General features: G+C 44.1%; 1 protein-coding gene across 4 annotated transcripts in view; it reads right to left on the bottom strand.

Annotated features, from left to right (window-relative positions):
* The window catches only part of FGGY (FGGY carbohydrate kinase domain containing), a 372,408-nt gene extending 349,190 nt beyond the window's left edge, over window positions 1-23,218 (bottom strand). For 2 of the 4 annotated variants that reach the window (XM_045026483.1, XM_045026482.1), the window contains exon 1: window positions 22,135-23,209. The gene's annotated coding sequence lies outside the window, so the exon portion shown is untranslated. Of the gene's footprint in view, window positions 1-22,134 lie in introns of all 4 variants that reach the window. The other 2 variants (XM_045026481.1, XM_045026479.1) reach the window with 2 other exon arrangements.
* Between the last annotated feature and the right edge of the window lie 310 nt (window positions 23,219-23,528).

Genomic DNA, 23,528 nt, shown 5'->3' with positions numbered 1-23,528 from the left:
AATAAGCGATATCTTGCTTGTCACAGCTGACTCGTAGCACTTGAGTGGGTGCATGAAGGAAGGACTAATGGAGGCTGTGCCACAATCAACATGCAGTAAGGTGCCTGTCCGTCGCCCACTCCTGTACTTTCTCCTTTCTTTTACTGCATGATGACTTGTCTGATCCACTTGGCAAGATATTTCTCCCAGAATCTTTCCTTGGCTGTTTTTCCAAGAGGTGTCTTTCTACCCACATGTGTATCCTCCTCCTCCTCCTCTCTGCTGCGTTTTCTTTCCAAGCAACAGATTGCAGTGCTGTTGTCCTTTTGATCTAATGAGAAAAAACTCCCACAACAATGATGTGCATGTGTTTCTTTCCTTGCCGTCTGGCAGCAGAGCCTGGAGGCAGGTCTCTCTCCCTGGTTCGGACATCTCCTTTATTGCAACTGGGTTTCTTGGGTTTTGAGCTTAGCTTTGCTCCAAGGCTGCACCATTTCCCTTCGTGCTCATTTCGGCAACCTTTGTGGTCCCCATCCAGTAAATTCTTCCCATCTCTTCTGTTGGCTGCTACTCTTCTCCAAGGGTAAATTCTCACCCACAGACCCAGGGTAGAATTGATCACTGGCCTTGTGTATAGAACCCTAAACATGTTGCCCAGGATGTGGCAGTGACCAAGGAAGTGACACGTTGTGTTCAAGCAACGAGCCAAAGGGTTCCCTGAAGTCAATAGCAAAACTCCAGTTGACTTCAGCAGAAGAATCAGGTCCATAGATCTTGCCAAAACAGAACAGGCAAATGTCCATCAATTCTGGTACCCTGTTTCTGACAGCAGCTGATGCTTAAGAGGAACACCCCCATGATGCATCTAGTTCTGCCAGTGTAGGAGGTTTCTTCATTACCCTAGCTAGTAATCAACTTATACTCTGAAGTATGAGGACTTGAGGAATAGACTTTAAAATTGAGGTCCTAATCAATGTAAGTGCAGATGATAGTTCAATTGCAAGGCAATCAAAGATTAATTATACTTCTACTGCACCTTCTGTCTGCGGATCTCAAAGTACTGAAAATCCCAACCTTCCTATGAGATATAGGAGCATTTTAGTTGCCATATTGCAGATGGGGGACAAGAGGCACAGAGAAGTATGGATATGAGTCGACAGTGTGCCCTTGTTGCCAAGAAGGCTAATGGCATTTTGGGCTGTATAAGTAGGGGCATTGCCAGATTGAGGGACGTGATCATTCCCCTGTATTCGACATTGGTGAGGCCTCATCTGGAGAACTGTGTCCAGTTTTGGGACCCACACTACAAGAGGGATGTGGAAAAATTGGAGAGAGTCCAGCGGAGGGCAACAAAAATGATTAGGGGGCTGAAGCACATGACTTCTGAGGAGAGGCTGAGGGAACTGAGATTGTTTAGTCTGCAGAAGAGAAGAATGATTTGGGTGGGGTGGATTTGATAGCTGCTTTCAACTACCTGAAAAGGGGTTCCAAAGAGGATGGATCTAGACTGTTCTCAGTGGTAGCAGATGACAGAACAAGGAGCAATGGTCTCAAGTTGCAGTGGGGGAAGTTTAGGTTGGATATTAGGAAAAACTTTTTCACTAGGAGGGTGGTGAAGCACTGGAATGGGTTACCAAGGGAGGTGGTGGAATCTCCTTCCTTAGAAGTTTTTAAGGTCAGGCTTGACAAAGCCCTGGCTGGGATGATGTAGTTAGGGATTGGTCCTGCTTTGAGCAGGGGGTTGGACTAGATGACCTCCTGCGGTCCCTTCCAACCCAACTCTAAGGTTGGTGACTTGCCCAAAGAGATACACAGAATATTGGAGGGAGAGCTGGGGATAGAATCCAGATCTCGCAGCTCCCAATCCTGGGCCACCTTCCCTCCCTAAATTCACTTGTCAGAGGGGTAGCCGTGTTAGGCTGGATCTGTAAAAGCAGCAAAGAATCCTGTGGCACCTTATAGACTAACAGACGTTTTGCAGCATGAGCTTTCGTGGGTGAATACCCACTTCGTTGGATGCAAAAAATTCCACCACGATTTTAACAGCTTCCACCCCACCATCAACCTCAGCCTGGACCAATCTACACAGGAGGTCCACTTCCTAGACACCATGGTGCAAATAAGTGATGGTCACATTAACACCACCCTATACCGAAAACCTACCGACTGCTATGCCTACCTTCATGCCTCCAGCTTCCATCCCGGGCACACCACAAGATCCATTGTCTACAGCCAAGCACTGAGGTACAACCGCATCTGCTCTAACCCCGCAGACAGAGACCAATACCTACAAAATCTCCACCAAGCATTCTCAAAACTACAGTACCCGCACGAGGAAATAAGGAAACAGATCAACAGAGCCAGACGTGTACCCAGAAGCCTCCTACTGCAAGACAAACCCAAGAAAGAAACAAACAGGACTCCACTGGCCATCACATACAATCCCCAGCTAAAACCCCTCCAATGCATCATCAGGGATCTACAACCCATCCTGGACAATGATCCCACACTTTCACAGGCCTTGGGTGGCAGGCCAGTCCTCACCCACAGACAACCTGCCAACCTGAAGCATATTCTCACCAGTAACTGCACACTGCACCATAGTAACTCTAGCTCAGGAACCAACCCATGCAACAAACCTCGATGCCAACTCTGCCCACATATCTACACCAGCGACACCATCACAGGACCTAACCAGATCAGCCACACCATCACCGGTTCATTCACCTGCACGTCCACCAATGTAATATACGCCATCATATGCCAGCAATGCCCCTCTGCTATGTACATCGGCCAAACTGGACAGTCTCTAAGGAAAAGGATAAATGGACACAAATCAGATATTAGGAATGGCAATATACAAAAACCTGTAGGAGAACACTTCAACCTCCCTGGCCCCACAATAGCAGATCTTCAGGTGGCCATTCTGCAGCAAAAAAACCTTCAGGACTAGACTTCAAAGAGAAACTGCTGAGCTTCAGTTCATCTGCAAATTTGATACCATCAGCTCAGGATTAAACAAAGACTGTGAATGGCTTGCCAACTACAGAACCAGTTTTTCCTCCCTTGGTTTTCACACCTCAGCTGCTAGAACAGGGCCTCATCCTCCCTGATTGAACTAACCTCGTTATCTCTAGCTTGCTTCTTGCTTGCTTATATACCTGCCCCTGGAAATTTCCACTACTTGCATCCGATGAAGTGGGTATTCACCACGAAAGCTCATGCTGCAAAACGTCTGTTAGTCTATAAGGTGCCACAGGACTCTTTGCTGCTAAATTCACTTGGAGCATCAGTTATTCCTCTGAGCCTTTGTGCTTTGACTAAGTGCAGGTAAGTAGCACTGTCCAGCACCACAACAGCCTGTCACATTCACAGCAGGCAAAACATGCCTCTCCTCACCAATGAGAGCTGTGCATATTGAGGAGAGGTTCTTGTAAATGCCATGTCCACCCCTTGCTGGTTTTTCCTTTAAGGAAAGCCATTTTGGAAACTTCGGTATGTATTTTCTGCTCTTCTTTCCTCCAGCCCTCCCCCCCCCCATGGTCTCCCCCCCCCCTCTTCCTTATTGTTGCTTTCTCAACAATACCACTTCTCTTTCAGTGTCTCCTACGGTCCCACTGTGTCCCGCCACAAAAGGACTCCTGGGCTCTGTCTCCAGCCCTGCCCGTGACTCACTGAGTAACCTTGCACAAGTCACTACTGCTCCCTGTACCTCAGTTTAACTATCAGCTGCCCAGCTCACAGGAGTCTTGACAGGCTTGCTATTATTAGGGCTAGACTGGGCCTCGCTCCCCAAATACAAGAGCTGGCCACGGCTAATGTCAGCAATTGTGCTACCTGTCCAGAAGGAGGGGAGAGGGCGAGGCTGTAATTGCTCCTCTGCTCCAGCCAGAAGAGTGGGCCTGGCACAGTGGAGTGTGTGCACAGTATTGTGTGTAGCATGGGCCATTCTGACTCATGCTTCCTCTTCCCCTTAGATCGGCATAATGCCTCTTGCAGCTCCCACCACGTGGGCTGTGGTGGTTGGGGAAGTGCCTCTGCCGGCAGGAGTTGGAGAACCATTCCTAAGACCTTCGTTCTTGTAACACTCAGGGTTTGTCTACGCTGCAGCTGGGAAATGTGATTCCCAGCACAAATAGGCTCACATGAGCTCTGCTTGAGCTAGCGTGCTAAAAAGAGCAGCGTGGACGTGGCAGCGTGGCTCAGGCTAGCCACCCAAGCTCAGACCCAAGGGGTCAGTTGGGCTTGCACTGGGGTGGCGAGGCTGTGCTGCCGCCCATGCAGCAATGTCCATACGGCTATGAGCTAGCGCACATCCATCTACCAGCGCTGGGAATCGCACCTCCCAACCAGCGTAGACATACCCTCACAGATGCTACAGAAAGACAAGGTATTACAAGGAGTAGATCCTCTTTTCCATCCTCAGAGGTTTCTGAATCTCTGGGCCCATCTCTTGTTCAGTTAAATTCATAGCAAAGCTGGACTACAAACTTCTATTGAAAAAAAAATACACCATTGCTCAGAGACCCAACATGTACTAAAGTTGCTCTCATGTACCTCATTAAGTGTAAAGAACATGAAATAAAGTTCCTACAGCTCAGTTAGGTCAAAAATAAGGGATTTCATTCGTTCATCTATATAGTTTGCTTTCTCATGAAAGAAAATCTATTCCTGCCATACAAAAAAAAAAGGGAGCAAGAGAGAGGGGCTTAATAAATCTCTCAATTTATTACCAGAAGGCTGGATTGGCAGGCCTTGCTAATGTAGCTACCTCAAGCATCATTCAACCTGGTTATCCCCCAGCTGCAGGAATAACAGAGCACTTGAAAGGTAATATTTTTGCTATTAGTGAAGAAAGGAAAAAATGTGATCTTTGCTGCAGCTTTGGGAATAATTTTTCCAGAGCTACATAGAATGAGCCTGAGTGAATACTGCTATTTTTGGCAACTGCCCTCCTGCTTAGCTCACATCAATAATTTTAATGCTTTATTTGTGGTTTGGGTTATAAGCAATGGTGAAAGCTTAGAGAAGGGGAGGGGAAAAAAGCACACAATTTGCTAAATAATTTAGAATACTTGACATTCATAAAAATACACTAAAGTTTTCAGAAATCGTAGAAGCCATACACGCTCATAAAGCTGAGCTATGAAGCTTTTTTTTTTTTTAAAAACACATATTCAAACATCACTGAACAATTTTCATGAGGTTTTAATTGGACCTTTCAGGGTTCAATGGTTAAGGCAGACACTCATATTCATTCTCTGATGCCGAAGTGTTGCACCATAGCTCAATGTCTTGTCATTTCATTAGTATAGAGGAGCATAATTTTTGCTTCTGCAGTGTATTGGTAGTGTTCTTCTACAGTTTATTTATTATGTGTATTACGGTAGCACCAAGGAACCCCAGTCATAGATCATGACCCCACTGCTCGAGGTGCTGCCCAAGCACAGAGCAAGAGATAGCCATGCCCCAAAGAGCTTACGAGTTAATAAGGGCTAGTCACCTACAGTTAACACAGCTCATGTTTTCTCTCACTCCTCTGTACTTTTAGGGTCATATTCTGTTCCTGTGACATGAAGGAAGACCTAGGGCTGGTCTGAAAATGAGGTCTCCTGCCCCATTACAAGTACTTCACCCTCCTGTGACACTTTTTGCAAAATTTTTCATTTGGTCAGAAACTCAGTTTTCCATTGAAAAAAAGTTTTAAGGGGAAGTTTGTGACCATCCCTACAGAAAACCCTTTAAATGTACAACCAAGAAGAGAATCTGGCTCCTAATGGCCCCAGTCCAGCAAAACACTTAACATTAGCACACCCTTACGCATGAGTAGTCAACTGAAGTCAATGAGACTATTCATATGCTCACAGTTAGGCACATGCTTAAGAGTTTGTGCGGATGGGGGCCAATATTAGTAGGAATGGCAGTTGGGACCAGTCCCGCCCTCATTGAAGTCAAATGACAGAGCGTCCATCCGTTTGCATGGACAATCAGGCCTGTGGCCATGCAGGAACAGGTAAATATCCTCAATGAAAACTGCATAGGTATCGCTCCAGGACCAGCGGAGACAAATTAGGAAAAGTGCTGAATGAGCAGGCTCAGCCCCAAGGGAAAACTGCAGCTTTCACTGCTCTGCAGCAACCCCCTCTGGCTTTTTCCAGAAGCTGCATGGGCAGGTTCTGGTGGGAAGAGGGAAATTCTGTAGCCCTCTTCAGACACAAAAGTAAAGGGGGTGTATCCTAGTATTCTGCCCACTCAGCACATACGCACACATTAGTTGCATCAGTCTGAGGTTTAAATATATTGGTTAAGTGACTTTAGTGAATTTTTTTAAAAAGCTTCTTTAGAAAGCAAGGGGGATGGGTCACAAAGCAATCTGCATGGCGTTTACAACCCAGTGTTCTGCCTGCACTTAGAAGATGTGGATTTGATCATTGAGGCACTGGTTGAAACACAAACGCATTGGCTAGAATACAGTCATGCTGGTTTCAGAGTCCTTAATTGTAGTTAATGGTGGAGCTATGAGAGAAGTGCTTGGCAGCCACACTTCCTTGTTTTAAAAGACAAAAGTTGCAGCAAGTTGGTCAGTCAGGTGAGTTTAGAGAGGGCTTGGAGAAGCCAGTGAAGAATGAAACAGGCAGGCAGCAAGAAAAGCAGGCTATGCTGTAGTAATAATAATAATGAATTGTTTTAATTTGGCATGTGTGACTGTTTACTGCGCAAGTTATGAGCCAATATCTTAAACTAGAGAGGGATTGGAGTTTTTAAGGTGGCTGCCTCACAATGGGAGGGGGATCTTAAAGTGTACTGCTGCACTCAATGTATTTTTAAACAATCAGGGATGCCTAGGCTGTTCAAAGAGGTTTAGACCAGCACCCTGTAGAAGGGTGGAATCACCACTGGCACACACCCTTCATTGCCAGGCCTGGTGCATCTCTTATGTCTGGAGCCCTCTGTCAACGGCCACTCCAGCCCTGTCTCTTTTCATGAGACAGCCCTTTGGCCAGGTTGCAGCTTAGTGCTATCCCTTCCAAAATAAGAGGAAGTCCAATGAATAATTCCAAGACCCTGTGTGAGATCTCCGGCCCCTGATTCTGGACCCAGCAGTCCTTACGTCCTTCTGTCTGGGTCCTAATTCCTTCTTCTCTCCTTACATCGGAGGGCTCTGTGCCACTTTCCCAGTGGCAGGCACAGGAACCCAGGCCCTCCATCTACACTGGGTTTGAATACAGTGGCCATAGGATGAGCTTCCATGGTCTGCTCCATCAGACACCTTGCCCTTGCCCCCCTGGACTCCGTCCTACTATTAGCCTTTCTTCAGGCCTTTTCCTCAGCTGCTTGCTGCGATCTTTGCAACAGTTAGCATCTCCCAGGGCTTCATCACAGAGGTCCAGGTCCTGCTCGTGTCAGTCAGCCACAGGAGCTTCCTCCAATCTTCCAGGCATCTCAATTTTCTAGTGCAAAGAGAGCGACTGCAGAGTTCTTCCCTCTCTCCCTGCAGTCCCCTCCCCCATCCAAACACCACTTAGACTTTACTGTCACTGCCTCCAGCTTCCTCCTAGCTCAGGACAACCTACCTCCGGCGTCTCTCCGCCTTTAGCCAAAGAGAGAAAACTGCCAACTACTGTTCTCAGGGGTCTCCTGCCTGGCCTTTTCCCACTACCTTGTCCTCCCTTCTTGGTGAAGGCCCAGCTCCTGCTACCTGGGTTTGATCACCAATTATTCCTAACTCCCCTTCAGGTGCCACCCAGTGGCCTAATTAGGCTCAAGCTCCTATTAAATCCTGGCTTCTGAATCCCACCACACTCCCTTTTTTTTAAGGCATCTCTATAAACAAAAACAGATAAAGGTAGCATATTTTAATTAATAAATCTAATCTAACCAAACCAGTGCCTAATCAGGTTTGCTGTAGCATTACACTGAAAAATACCCTGTGTGGGACAGCAGAAGTACTTTAGAGAAAATGTCATTTAATATCCAGACCTGATTTACCATTGAGTTATTCCAGCGTAACTCCACGAGTGGCTTTACAACAGCATATGGAGTAATATAATAGTGAATCCAGCCATAGGTGGAGAGGAATCTGCCTCAAGCTGATTAGGGACCGTGAGGTAAAATGCAGCCTCCGACATGGAAGGGCAGGGTTTTGAGAGAACAAAAGAGGTGCCTTCTATAAAAGGGGGCAGTAGCTTGATTATATGCTCCTTTGGGACAGGACACATGCTAGGATTTGATCCACAGACAGCCTTTAGCTGGGGGAGAGACTTCATTCTGCCATGTCCAATTTTCAGTTACCTAAAACAGAACTTTACAACTAAGCCAAGGATTGGGATAGCAAAGCTTTTAGGACTATTCCACCACTCAGGGATATCCCAACTTTTCTGTAATTTGAAAATGACTTTTAGAGCTGGTTGAAATTTAAAAACTTAAAATTTGAACAATTCTTGACTATATGATAGTTGTTTTATTTTTTAAAATTCCAGTTGAGTTTTTCTTCATTATTTCCCCACAATGAACACCTCCTCACCCACCAGTGGTTCTGGTTTTTTTTTTAAACCAACACTCAGACAACCCTATGGGTTTTACCCCACCTCCCAGGTGCTTAATTAACTAACATTTCATTGCCTTGTATGAAAGATGCTACCTAGAGGAATGCATTATTATAAAGTCCACCTCAGAAGAGCAACAAGATTTGATGCACAGTGGGTCTGATTCACCATGGTGTTCAACTAAGTACAAAATGGAGTAAGTCAGGGAAGTTACTCCTAGTTCTACTTAGTGTAACACTATGGTGAGACTCAGAAGATTTGAGGACCAGAATCACTGTTCTATTTGTGGTCTCTTCATCTGTTAGATCTTCCAGTGAACTATTCCAGTAGCTTTCTGGCATTTAAATAGTTAAACTGTCCTGACTTTGGTCTGCAGGCGAAAGCAAGGGAACAGACCAAGACAGACAATAGCACCATTTTAAATTTTAGAAAGCAGCTCCTGTTGTGTTTAGTCACTTTTCCCCTCACCTACAACTGTATAGACAGATGGTAAGCCTCAGGTAAAAATTACCTGGCAGAATTCAAAAATCCCTCCCCACTGGTAATAAATAGATGGCTCATGTTATTGTAGTAAGATAAAAATAACTTTTGGCCAAGTTTTCAGTGTTTCCTTTTCATCTCTGGATTGACTGTGTTGGGTTCAAGGTGAAATCATTTGGCAAGTTGCCAGTGTAAATCTATGGGGAAATAGGGATTTTTTAATTTTTTTTAAAGACACTTTATGCTTTAAATTTGGGACATTCCTGAAGTCTCATATTTGTCATTTAGACTGGGGAACGAAGTGCTGAAGTCATTACTTTCTTTCTCTCTTTTTTTTTTTTAAATGTAAACACAAGCACTGTTTATAAAGCTGAGAGGAGAGTTCCACCCTTTTAAGTCTGAGTAGGAGTACACTCGAGCTACACAAAGCATTCATTCAATGAACAGGAGTGGCCTGATTGACAGAAGCACTTTCCAAAATATTCTTGTCTGGAATTTTGGTGGAAGGTGTTACATAGCTCCAAATATTTGTTGCTTTGTTTCCATGGTAACAGCAGCACAGTGGTTTAATAATGAAACAACATCGATACTCAATGTTTGAGAGCGCTCTGTGAATTCAAGTTCAAGTTAAAGATTTATTTTTCCATTGGAGGTGGGTGCAAGAAGGGTGGAGTAGAAACCGAACGACCAAGTTATACTGTTTAAAGTCTTAAATCCTGAAGAGAAAATATTAAAGCCAGACTTCAATAGCCTCAGAAAGCCCCACTGAAAAGTAGTATGAAGCAACTAACCAGTGAATTAAATACATGTTAAAGGTATTTGAGAGACCCAATAGTGTTCCAAAGTACTTTCTTAATATCTGTAATTGCTCAACAACCTCTGTCTTTTATTAGGGAGAGATTATTGTAATCAAGTAGAAAGGCATCATAGTCTACAGGTTGGAACACAGGACTGGAGTCAGGAGGCCCAAGTACTAATTTTAGTTGCAACAATGACTCAGCATATACCTTAGGCAAGTTACTTTGTCTCTTTGTGTCTTAGGGCTTGTCTACACTTACCAGAGGATCGACGCTGCGCCAATCAATGCATTGGCGGTCGATTTAGCGGGTCTAGCGAAGACCTGCTAAACTGACCGCCAATCTCGCTCTCCCGTCGACTCCTGTATTCCAACCAATCGAGAAGAATAAGGGGAGTCGATGGGAGAGTGTCTCCCGTTGACGTCACGTAGAGTGGACCGCACGGCAAGTAATCTAAGCTATGTCGATTTGAGTTATGCTAGTCATGTAACTCAAATTGCATAGCTTAGATCGACTTTTCCCTTTAGCGTAGACAAAGCCTTAGTTTATCCATATAGAAAATGGGGGAAATGATACTCATCTCTTTGGAGAGTCTTGAGATTTAGATGCTTTTGAAAATTTGACCCTTAATCTATGAAAGTTGGGAAATATTTTTGAGAACCTTGCACTGAAAGTGCCTGGAGAGATTTTCAAAGGCAAAAAAAGTACCCAGTATCTATTGACTTAGACAGTCAAATCCCATTGTAACTTCCCTTTATCCTTCTGAAAGTCTATGCTACATGTGACTATTATTATTACTACTACTACAACCAAAACTTGTCAGTCATGGCCAGAGTAGCCACTGTGCCAGGACTAAACCCAATAGGGTCTAAGACAACTCTCAGCTCCAGTCAATACTAATCCAGATCACTGGAAAAAGCAATAGCAACTCATAAGATTTTGCTTATGTAACCACTGTGACACTGTCTAGACCAGGAGTGTCAAACATGTGACCCATGGGCCAGATCTGGCTCCCAAGACCCTTTCACCAGCCCACAGCTCCTTCTGTCCTATTCAAAGCCATCCACCCTGCAAGAGGCTACTTGCAGCTAGTGCAAAGAGGCTACAGGAGGCTTGAGTGGGCAGAAATGAGAGGGAAGCTCATGCCTGATGGGTCTTTAATCTGTGCCTAGTCTTCCCTTCAGCTTCCCAGCAATGAATCACTCAGGGCTCCAGGCAACCCCTGCTTTCTTCTTGTCCCTGCAGAAACCACTGAGCCCTGGACTCAGTAAGCATTTGCTTCTCTCTTCCTCCTTTTGTTTCCATCCAGGCTCAGGGAAGTGACTTCTCTATTCTCCCTGTTGCCCTCCCATTTCTGCCTCCCCCAGAGAGCAGGATCTGCAGGGAGAATCCCCACAGGCAAGGATGGAGACACAAGAAGGGAGGGAGTGAAAGAATCCTATATGGGAGCAGGAAATCCCCCACTCCCCATGGTTGGGTGAAAAGGGGAGTCAAGGGTTGGAGAAAAGAGAGAAAATTCAGAGAGGTTGGGGGAGTACCCATGAAGAAAAATGAACAGAGCAGTAAATTAACGGATGGAGGACAGGAGGTTTCATAAATGCATTTACTTATTTAGGAAAAAAACAAAAATCTTTTACTCTAAATGAAATCCTTCACTTTCCAAAACAGAGACTCATTCTGCAATCAGGGAGGATGGCAAATTTTGCCTCTTGCTCAGGAATGTTTTACTCTCCAGCACAGGTTAATCAAAATGCTAATTTGGCCCTCACCACAGAACCTCTCTATTGGCAGCTGTGTAAGTCACAAATTCTCTGGCAAGAGTGCAGTGATCTCTGCCTCAAGCCTACGTGACGAGACATGAAACATGAGCATCTTTAACTAAACCAGGAACTTGTATGTTCTTTACACTGAATCTTGACTAATGGACCCTTGCATACTTTGTATTATCCGTGTATGATCCTTTCCCTTATTGTGTGTGCAGCACCTTATCACCAAACGTGAAAAACCCAGGAAGAAATCCACATTTCTTGAACTTAAATACTTAACTGTGTGGTGATGCAGGGCCTGATCTAGCTCCTGCTGCAGTCAGTGGAGAGACTCCCATGAACTTCGACAGGAGTTGGGTCAGGCCCACAGAACTCAATACAGTGCATGTGCAGGAGCCTAGGATTAAATTTTACTGTGTAGTCCAGTGCTCTATAAATACCCAGCACATCATCTACAGCTTTCGCTCGTCTCCAGGGGCTGGTCTTTAGCTCTCAGCCATGAGGAAGAGAGGTTTGGGCTATCTGGGTCAGGATGGGGGATGCTTTTTCTGGTAGCATGGGCCAAACTTCTACGCCATGTGATTTGGAGGCAGGCGCAGGTGACAGCTCATCAAAAAATCTCCATGCAAAGAACAGCGGGGCACTATGGGCATAAGTGATGGAAAGTACATTATGCTGGCAAGTGACGTGTGTCAGATATTTGGCACTCTGGGCACTCAGGTTTGCCAGTGCAGACAGGAAGCCTATCATGGTAACTGGGTGTTTTTATAAAGACCTGGTCAGGCCAGGGTATCTGGGCGATGTCCGATATATTGTTCTCCTCACCGTGGGGGTATTGAGAGCACAGAAATGATGGCTGTATTTGGAGTGGGAGGGTGGGTCTGGGCCCAGCATGGGGGTTGCCAAGCAACGCATCTGGGTACTGCAGGTGTCTGCCTCCTCCCACTGGGGAATAGAGCATGAAAACAGGACTGATGGGTGTACTTCTGCAGTGGCACACACAGACACCAACAAGGGATGGTGAGACACAGCAGCTCCCAGCACAACCCTTCGTACTCCAGGTCATTTCTTGGAGTAGCTTCTCTGGCTCAGCTGCACACTCTGCTACCACAGCATTCAATGGGAAACAGGCAGCCTGTTGAGCAGACACTGCCTACTCTCCAGCCAGAACCCTTAGTGACATTACAATACACCTGCAAATAGAATGCAATCTCTACTTGACTGCTAGAAGCAATTTTTTTAATTATTATTTTCTCTTGTATTACCAATGATTAGACCAAAGAGGAAGATAAGGTATAGAGAGATATGTGGGGGAAACCATTCCCAACGTGCATTTCTCAAGTCACAAGTTCAGTTTAATCAAAGGTCTGTTTACTGAAAGACTGAGATTAAAGATCTGCCTCCAAAACACACTGTTAGACCCCCTCCCCACCATTTACTACTTATGAAATCCAAGAGATTTACATATGTGGGGTTAATTGCCCTCTTCACTAAGGGATGCAACTCTCATTACACTTAATATACGCAGCCCATGAGTAAATAACGCTGCAGACCAGCATGACACAAAGGCGGAAGTGCCTCCGACTGTCAGGGTAAGAATGGCTTTTGCAATTTTTCAGGGATTTCACATTCATGGGGAAGTTTTACCCACAGGGCCACAAGGTACTATTCCACTATCCTGACCTTCATACATGCAATTAGAGTAGAACATTGGAGTAAAGATCCATCGAGTGCACCTTTATTTTTAACAGTCACGGCAAACGTGTAATGGTATTCTAGACCAGGACGAGGCTTACTCCAAAGTTTCTGGGAATAACAGAGCCATATTATTCAGATTCAAGTTACAGCCCTGAAGATATGGAATTTTAGCATACCGTTTAGAAGTTTCCAGAAGTAGAACATCTATAGCCACGAAGACAAAACACACCAAATGGAGTGGCACCCAATGACAAAGATAGTTTTGTTTAGAAAAGAAGAGACCTGCAAAAGAGGCTTCTTCATATATAGGCTTAGGGGTCAGAGCAGATGGTTAGGAGTCATGCTCCGTCACGGACTTCGTCAAGGTCACACAGCAAGTCATTAACCTTTCTTCTCTTCAGGGGAGACAAGATGAGAGTACTGCAGTAAGACGTGCATGCAGTGGTGCCCACAGCTGTGTGCATGGTGCGTACCATTGCCGGGATTGAGAAGGAGCAGCACTGTTTGCCCCACTTCCCACTCAGGTTTGGCCCTGCTGACCATCTGTCATGATAGAGGAGCCACAGAGCCAAAACTGAGTGAGGGATGTTGCAATTTCCATGAACAGGGAAGGGTATGGTGGTCACAGCGCTACTCACTTAATTTTGGCTTCATGACCCCTCCATCATGATCGAGGAGCTGCAGGGGCCAAGCCTGAGTAGGGACTGACATGGCCAGCACTGCTCCACCTAGCTACTGCTGAGGGCCAGCTCCTGCACCAGAGACCTGCCTGGCCTCACCCCACTTCCAGCAGCCTGTGTCCTCTCTTAGGGCTGAGGAGTGAGCAGGCCAGGCTGGAAGGCGGGAGCAGAGCAAGGCACAAACTCGGCAGGTGAGGAGCTGAAGCCAGCAGCAGGGATGGCTCCACAGGGATTGAAGGTATGTACCATCAGAAAAAAATTCTGGGGGTACCCCTGCATACATGGGAGGACAACAGACCAACAGATTGCCAGGGAAAGAAGTGCATTTGAAGTTTTTCCATACATGTCACACTTGCATGGAAGTTCTGCCCTCAGATCCACGCAGCAAGATCTCTGCTCCAGTCCCCTCATTTGTCAGACAGTTATAGTAATAAATAAATGCTAAATAATTAATAACAATCTCTCCCCCGCCCCCCGCCATGGCATACTGTGAGGCTCCAATAATGGGTTGCTTTGAGATCCTCAGATGGAAGGCAGTATTCAAGTGCAAAGCATGACAGATTTCTAGTGGTTTCTGATATCCTGAAAACATGTTATTCTTACTCTGTGGCTGGCAGAGAAAGGAAGTGTTAAATCTTGGACCAATATCAATTTGGCTGAAAATATCAGCTAGAGACATCTTCTGATTATTTATTCCACTTCCCCATGCCTAGGTAGCCCCAGAGGAGCTGTAAGGATGACGATCACTGTGAAAACACCTGATGATAGCAGGTTACCGCACAGGATTTGTTCTACTCTGAGAGCATCCAGGAGTTTGTCCCCGATTTTCTGATATACAAATTCTGGGCACAAGCAAGTCTCTGTTCATTAGAAAAGAGCCTCTTGTGTTAAATCACCACTTCTGCATGGAAACATTTGAAGGAGGAGCAGAAGGCTGAAGGAAATAGGTGATTCCTTTATTATTTCCTCAGAGATCCTCAAGGTGAGAAAACTCTCTGGTCACTGTTGGAGTCAAGTTAGTAGCGTATACAAACAATGCAGAAGAGGCCTGTTACCAATTGTAGGCTTGGCACTCTTGAAGACTTCAAGCCCTCTCCTCAAATTAAAAGCGCCTTTCTGATTTGAGACAAGCGCTCTGCTATCATGCTGGCTGGAGTTTGAGTTCAACAGTGTAACTTGGGGCAGCTCCATTTAAGTCAATGACATCACTTCTGGGACCAACCAACGTAAGCAAGATCAGAATCGGACCCCGTGTATCTTCAAACATCGACATATTCCCCAAGGTGCACAACTTCCCTGGAGGCATTTCTAGATACATTGGTTTGTGTATCTCAGATTAGAATGGAGACCTTTGGGGTCTATTGTTCACAGATGTACTTGGAGATTTACATGTAAAGTGTGGTTATAAACATAAGGAATAGTATACGAGTTTAAATGCTGATGGACTTTGGGATGAGCAACAATGTATTATTGCTGTACCTAGTAGCTCCCGTCACAGACCAGGGACCCATTGTGCTAGGTGCTGTACAAACACAGACCAAAAAGGACAGTCCCTAAGAAAGCTTTAAAGAAAGTGAGACACTGACTAGTATACTCGTTACTGTAACCATCCTTTTAAAAAGATGAGCCAACATAGAAAAGTTGTATATTAAATAGGTATATAAGCGTGACATGAGTAAGCATCAGTCAGTCTCACAAACAAAGCAGGACTGTGGCTTAAATGTGCAATACCTTACCTCCCATTACTCCAAGGTAATGGCATCACATTGTGCGCTGAGTGCATGGCTGCCTGCTTTGGAGAGAGTCACCTTATATTCTCTGTCACGGGTGTAACCCCAGTGGAGTCAATAAGGCTGCACACCAGTATACGTGTAGGGAGAATTTGAGCCATATCCTTTTGCCTTTAAGTGGGAAATTTCACTAATTGTGCCACAAGCCCATATCAGGGTCTGTTCACAACACATTACTGGCATACAGTCAATCGGATTGCTTGCTGACAAGTGTGTAAAAATAACACTCGGCTGCTATTGCCCTAATTACCTTAGATTAAACAGATAGCCTCCAGATAATGAGTTTTAAAAGTACGAATAGAAACAAGACATTGTGTGCAAATAATCACAGATTTTACTCCTAGGTAAAGTGGAAGCAAATGAGATTTTGAGGCATAGTCCCAGCTTGATAGTTATTTATGACACAGGACACATTGCCAGAGGTTTTTGCCTGCTCAAACCTATTTAAGATTCTTTTATTTTTAAGAAGTATGATACAGCATAATTATGACAGTGGCTAGTTACAGGGAGACAGCATCATTTTTAAGTGCCCATCCTACACTTGTGTCAAGCCATATGGGAGCTGATCAAGATTCACCAGGTGGGTGAAATCTTGGTTCCACTGAAGTCAGTGGTTAGACTCCCATTGGCTTCAATGCAACCAGCATTTCACCCTGAAAATCTTATTGTGTCATAAGGACTATGACTTTCTTCTGGCTAGCCTCACTGCCTCTCACCTTCTTCCACTTTTGTTTGAAGCCAGACACATCATCACCACCACCACCACCATTGCTTCCATCCATTGGCTTCCTGTTCCCTATTGCCCCACATTCAAGCTTCTTATCATCAAAGACCCAATATTATCCTGCCCTTTGTGTATCTCATACTCCTGCTCACAGTGTCTGCATTGCCAGTGCTTATGCTGTGCCTTCTCCCACCGCCTTCTTCCTTCAAGCCGATCTAGATTACTTAAGTTACATAATTTAATTACTTATACAGCCCTAATATCTGAGCACCTCAGCCTTTCCATGTATTTATCTTTGTAACACCCCCGTGAGGTAGGTAAGTGCTATTACCCCCATTTTACAGATGGGGAACTGAGACACAGAGAGACTTAAATGGCTTGTCAAAGGTCACACAGGAAGTTGTGTCTCCCAAATCCCAGGCTAGTGGCCTAGACACTGGACTCCTCACTAAGCTTGCCACACCAAGTATTCCTACAAAGTCTCCCACCCAGTGCTGAATAGGCCTGGCCTGACCCTGCTTAGCTTCACAGATCAGATATGATTAAGACTGTTCAGGGTGGTATGGTCATATGACTCACTAAGCAATGAGAAGAAAGAAGAGGAGTCTGCTTTAGATAGAGAGTCCCCACATCCTCATGGGCGTCTCAGCAGACTTGCTCCACATTGGCATCCCTGTAAGTTACATCAGGGTCTGATTCAAAACTGATTGTAGTCAACGAGTGTCTGCTGATTGACCTCATTCAGCTTTGGAACATGGCCTCAGAGTGTAAAGTCTTGGGAACAGGTAAAGCTCCAAGGAAATATATGGCACTATATAAAAGTTTTGTAATACATATTTTCTGAAATCTTCTGGTGTTTACATTTCCAGTACCAAAGTTTACTGAAACTACCTGTTTGATTAGAACACACCTGAGTGCTAAATAGAAGTATGCAGTAATTTTGAAGGCAAACCTTCCATTCAAAATGCATTCTAAAGGAAATCCTATGATCTTGAAAATAAGTTTTCAATCTATAAACACTTTTCGTTTATGCCCAGAATTACAATGTATTTTGTTTTATGGTGACAGATGCTCCATACTTACTAAGTGCTGTAAACTAGTTAATATGCAAATATATAATGAAATCCAAGTTACTTGTACTATGTTTACTACTTAAATACATTATTTCAAAACAATATCTATGATCATTTATGTTTACTGTACGTGATACAAACTATATATATATTACACACACACACCCCAGAATCATTTCACCAGCCACTGAAGTGCAGCCACCTCTGGGGTAGAACTTAGTAGCTGATGAATAGCCTACAGTAACTTTATGCAAAAAATGTAGGGAGGGGAGGGAAGGGAAGAGTATCATATCCAGTTAACACTACGAATATGCAAGATGACTTTAATACCCACGTTGTAATCTAGCAGTGCTCTGGGGCTAATATCCTAATTCTTGCCAAAAGTGCCAGGAGCTCTTTAATGATCTAATGAACAGATGATCATAATGATTCCTTCTGGCCCTAAAATCTGTGACCACTCATGGCAAGGTCCTGTTTTAGACAGAACTAAAAGAGGGCCCTCTAGCAGGGCAGCACTAACATGCTTCTGCATTTGCCCAGTACAAACTTCGAGGGAAGAATGCTGCCTACTGAATCCCTAGCACCACCTCCTGCTGCACCCTGGGTTGTGTTTAGCAGCCTCCCTTTGACTAGTGGCCAGGCCCAGCCCTGTTTTCCTTCTGAGATCTGCAGAGATCACACCCCGAGCTGGCGTGGCTACCAACAATAAGTGCAAGCATCATCGAGACACCAGCACATTCCTAAAACCTGGCTTCCTAAGCTGCACCTCCTAACTATTTATAATCAGTGCCAAACTGTAAAGGATCCATTTCCACTCTAAACTATGGAACTGGCTTGCTATCTCCCCTCAACAGTCCTGTCTGTAACACCCTGCTACCACATTTTTTTTCCCCTCAAAGGAGGTTAGATTCTGCTCTTGGGTTACCTTATGCAACAGAGATCAGGATTTGGCTACTAGACTCATCTCTGCATAATTCACAACCCCTAGTGAAGCAGGGAACAGCATCTAGCAATTGCTCCTCATCTCCCAGCCACTGGCCGGAACCCTACAAGTGCTACCAGCCGGGTCCCTGAGTTGGCATGCATTATGGGGTACTGTTTTCTTCACTAAGCGAAGACACGCAAGATCATCTCTGTGCTTTTTACAGTGTAGAAACATCTTTAAAGCGCAAGTGCAAGTCTGCAGTGTACTAATTAATAAAGTTCATAAAAATGACATCAACTCCGTTAGGTCAGGATGAAGGGCAACCAAGACATGCCACAGAAGGCTGCATACAGAAATCACAGACCGACAGGCAATCTCAATTAAGTTGTCCTCCCTTCCCATTCTCCTCTGAATTACTTCTCTAAAACCCTTTAATTATCCAAACTCAATTAGTCTCACAGTATTTGAAGCTTCCTGTTCTGACTAATTTCTCTTTCTTTCCTCATTTGGAGTATTGGACTTATATTAAAGATCACTTAGTGTCTATGGTGGAGAGAACGTTACAAAGACTGTGATAAAGCTTTTCTTTATCCTACTGCTGTCTGACGAGATCAGGCATTAAGTCTATGCATTTCTACCCAGAGAGAATAGCAGTATGCTTAGTACAAGTTTCTTGTATATCTAAACCAAATATTTGTATTGCCAGTAGTGACTATCACGCTACTACCCTTTAGAGCTATTTTTCAGCCCTGAAGATTTCCATATGTCCTTTCCAAACAGTATTCTTTTTTATTGTTCCTGGGAATCAAAACAAGAACATAGTGTTAAAGAATTCCTACCACCGAGAACATTCATGGCAAAGCAGATAGTAAGCGAAGACAATAGCAGGAAGCCATTAAAAGATTCCCTTTCATCTCAGTGATGCGGCTTCGTGGGGCAGGCCGAACTCGCACATTTTTCATTCAAAGGGAATGTAACTCAAGGATGGCAACAAAGCTCACAAATTATTCAAGCTCCTATTTGTTTTAGTCCCCACTGTTAAAGAGGCCAGTATCAAGGTATTTCTCACTGCATTTTGTTCATGGTTTCTCTACTGCGACCCAATGAAAGCTTGGAAGGGACATCTGTGTCGGTCTGAAGTGCATTTTCTTCCAGGAAGTACATGTGCACACAGGGCCCCTTCAGACTGTGCAGCCCAACATGCAACCCCAGGGGATCGAGAGCATGAGGGCCCCACCTGTTATGGTTATTATCTACAGTAGCACTCCTGCGCTGCGTAGAGGCCCTACTGAGATCATTGTGCTCGGTGCTGTACACGCACATAGTAAAAGATCTGGCTGAGAGGAATGCTTTTTCATCTTCATGGGAAAGTTGAACTGGTTTAATTGAAATCGTGTTTTAGTTAAAACCAGTGCAAATCCTTGTGCAGACACACTGTCTTTGAGTGAAAAGTGAGTTATTTCAGTTGAACGTAAACCAATTCCTACTTGATTTAAGTGAAACTGAAATAAGCATGGTTTGAACACACAGGGATTTGCACTGGTTAACATCACACTTTACATTAAAACAGTGCAACTTTCTCATGCAGACAAACCCTTATGGATAGGGAACTGAGGCACAGAGAGATTAAGAACTCACCCAAGATTAAACAGAAAGTCTATGGCATAGATAGGAACCAAACTGAGAGCTTTGAATCACAGTCCAGTCCATTAACAACAAAGCTCTCCTCCCTCTTCATTAACTTTCATGCTTTTCACATTCCAATTGCCTTGTGGCACTGAATAAAAGCTGCTTCATGATCATTGAGAACTCTACAGGTCTCCTCCTTTGGCTGGGGTAGGATGGCAAGGTCACCCGCTTAAGAGGAAACTTTACCTTTAACTCCCCCATTTTGGTTATTAGTTATTCCACCTAGTGCCTACTGCCACACACATCCCTTACAACATTAGAAGCAAGAGGAAAGAATAGTTCACATAGCAGAGCTACAGGAAAATGACCCGCACCATGTCTGCAAGGCCCAAGATTCAGCAAGCATTTGCCTGAAAAGGCCTTGCAGGTTTGTTATGGTGAAGTGGCTTATGCATCCTTATCTCCCTTCTTTGATCAGCACTGAAGTAATTCATGTTGATGTGTGCTTTATGTTTGGGTTCACAGTTAACACACCATTGACAGGAATGGGGCATGTCACACCCCAGACCCAGGCAGACATCACTTCATCAGCTAGGCTTGCTTCACAATTTGAAGGTTATTTTTGTAATTAAGAGAATTAGACTTTTTCAGGGAAACTTTAGCTTTGGAAGCACAAGGTAATACCCTCAAACCAAACAAAACACAGTTCGCCAAGACTCTGGAAGCCAGTCTAATTGGTCTCCTACCATTAATTCTGAAGTTACCACTGTGACTCGGGCAGATGAGGTGCCAGCTCATGCCAAGGCTCCTAGGCCTCACTGAACACTAGTTTCCAGCTATGCATTAGTCAGTCTGGCTCACTTGTATGTTAGTATTTAGGTATTAGTGTTATAGACAGGTGTTTAGTGTTTGGACTTTATGAAATGCTTTATGCATTAATCTCACTTATATCATCTGTATCCGCCCTGCAAAACACCCATGGAGAGGGTATGTGCTTAAACCCTCATCCCATCATAGTTTGAACTCTGGCAGGAAGAGAATGAAAATCCCTGATCAGACAAATCTGTATGACTATGCTGCTTGGAATTTGGAGATGGCAATATTTCTAAGCATAAGCAAGGGATCCCCAAGCTGCTTAGCTTCGGTCAGCCCTAAAGGATATAGAAAGCTTATGCATTACAGTAGCTTCTATTACTTTTTCAAACCTAAGACTGTAACTCATTTGTGCATGTATGTTTACCTGCTTTTACCTCGTAAAAAACTCATTTCTTTTCCCAAGTTAATAAACCTTTAGTTAGCTTAAGACAGGATTAGCTATAGGTGTTGTCTTTGGTGAGATATTTAAGATGCAATTGACTGGTATGTGATTGGTCCTGTGGAACTAAGAGTAACCTGAATATTATTGTGATTTTTGGTGTAAGGGACCATCTATCACAAAGGCAGGCTAGCCTGCATGGCAAGATAAACCAGAGTACACAAGGGGACTGTCTGACTCCAAGGCTGTTATACTGTTTGAGATGTTCACACTTGATATTTAGTTGGTGACATTTATTTATAGACCACACAGACAGTTTGGGGTTTGTGCCCTGGTTTGTAACAATCTGCCCTGAGATTGGCACCCATGTTCATAAATCACTCCAGACAGCTTGACAACCAGGTGACTGTTTTATCAGGCAGTTTCTACAGCATTGGGTTCATAGAACTTAAGGCCAGCTCTTATAAGCATCCAAACAAATTTACTTCTACTAAAACACTCACTTTTGTAGACCATTCATGAACAACAGTAAGTACTGGCATAGAATAATCATTCAGCATACACCATTTTAACTCTGCTTCTGAGGCAGAAGGCAGCAGCAAAGCAGGAGTGGGAAACACTTTTGCTAAAACTCCAATGCAAACCTCTTTTTCACATTGACCAAAAATGCAACGGGCCCTTTACTAAGTATGTATAGGGCACTAATTCACAGATCACCAAGGGCTTTACAAAGGCAGCTGAGAATCATTGTCCTTTTTATGCCAATAGGGAAACAGAAGTTATGTGACTTACCCAAAATCAAGTAGTGACTCAGTGACAGAGCTGTGTGTCAAACTTCTTCCATCTAACTCCCAGTCAAGAATTCTAGCTAGCAACCTATGCTACTGCCACTCTGTAACACCTCAATCTTTAAGATCTCTGTTGAAAGGCATATACACAGTAAACTGAAGGGAAATAGTTTTTCTTTTCTCTCTCTCTCTCTTTGAATCAGGGGTTCTAAGAAGTTTAGAGATTTTACAGATTTGATACTCGATCTTCCAATCACCCCTCAAGCTAGAAGCTCATTTGTGACCAAGGAAATCATTTGTGCTGGTCACAGGTGAAAGGCATGTGGTAATGAAGGCTGAGCCACTCATCCAGCTTTGCTCTTGAACTAATAATTAGCAACACTTTTCACCTGCCAAAGTCACTGGTCAATCTAAAGCAGAAATTCTTTCCTTGTTGTTATTCTCCTCAGAAGTTAAAGGGATGCAGCCAATCCCATGCTTACTAGGATAGAGAAAGCAAAGTGGGGACAATGGGCAATGGCACAGGCTTGCCTCATACTTGTGTCCATACTTACAGATGACCCTAATGTCCGTGTTAGTTGTGCTCGGTCACCCACCTGAGAAGCTGGGATTTTGTTTCATCTGAAGACCTGATTTTAGAGGACCAATAGCAAGAGAATGAAGAAGGAAAGGTGCAGTTTAGAGCTTCAACCTTTAGAGTGCCCTTAAGTGGACCACATCCTGCTATATATTTTTGCATAAAACTCTTGCTGACCTTAGAAGGGGTTCTCAGTGCAGAATGATGGCAGGATGTGGTCTAAGAGCTCTCTCTTATAATAGGGTTTTCCACTGAGATCAATGGACATCGGTCCTAATTTAATTGCCAAAACTTGATTCCTAGCTATGAAAAGACACATTGTTTTCCTGCAGTGGGAAATATGTATTTGCCAAATTTCATTCTGCCAAAGGCAAAGAAGGACACCAAAAATGTCTGAAATTAATCAGGAGAGTATCTTCAGCTTGTATGTCTCAAAAAATCCTCCTTTAATATTGATCTTTGAAAAAAAAGTGTGGAAAGCACTAATGCACCAAATTTAAAGTTGAGTAAAAAAAAACTTTTCCTCATCTGAACTCCCTTATAAAGAGCTCACTTTTTAGGCATAAGTGCTGAGCACCCCCTGGAGTCTATGGGAGCTGCAGGTGCTCAGCACCTTTGAAAATAAAGGTACTTTTTTTGGTGCTAAAGACCCAAATCATGTTGTCTTTCCTTCTGGAGATCATTGAAGCCTAGAAGTGGTATTCAAGAGCTCCTTTGAAAGCACTGAGGATTGAAAATGTTGAAAGTGTTTTGTTCTTTAGGCTGATTCAGCATTGACTGTGATTTTTAAATTTGTCATCCTGCAGTTACTTTAAAGTGAT

Source organism: Mauremys mutica, chromosome 8 (assembly GCF_020497125.1).
Source record: "Mauremys mutica isolate MM-2020 ecotype Southern chromosome 8, ASM2049712v1, whole genome shotgun sequence".
In the NCBI taxonomy this organism is placed as follows: Eukaryota; Metazoa; Chordata; order Testudines; family Geoemydidae; genus Mauremys; species Mauremys mutica.
Note: the sequence above shows the minus strand (reverse complement) of the source record. Positions and strands in the feature narration are given on the sequence as shown.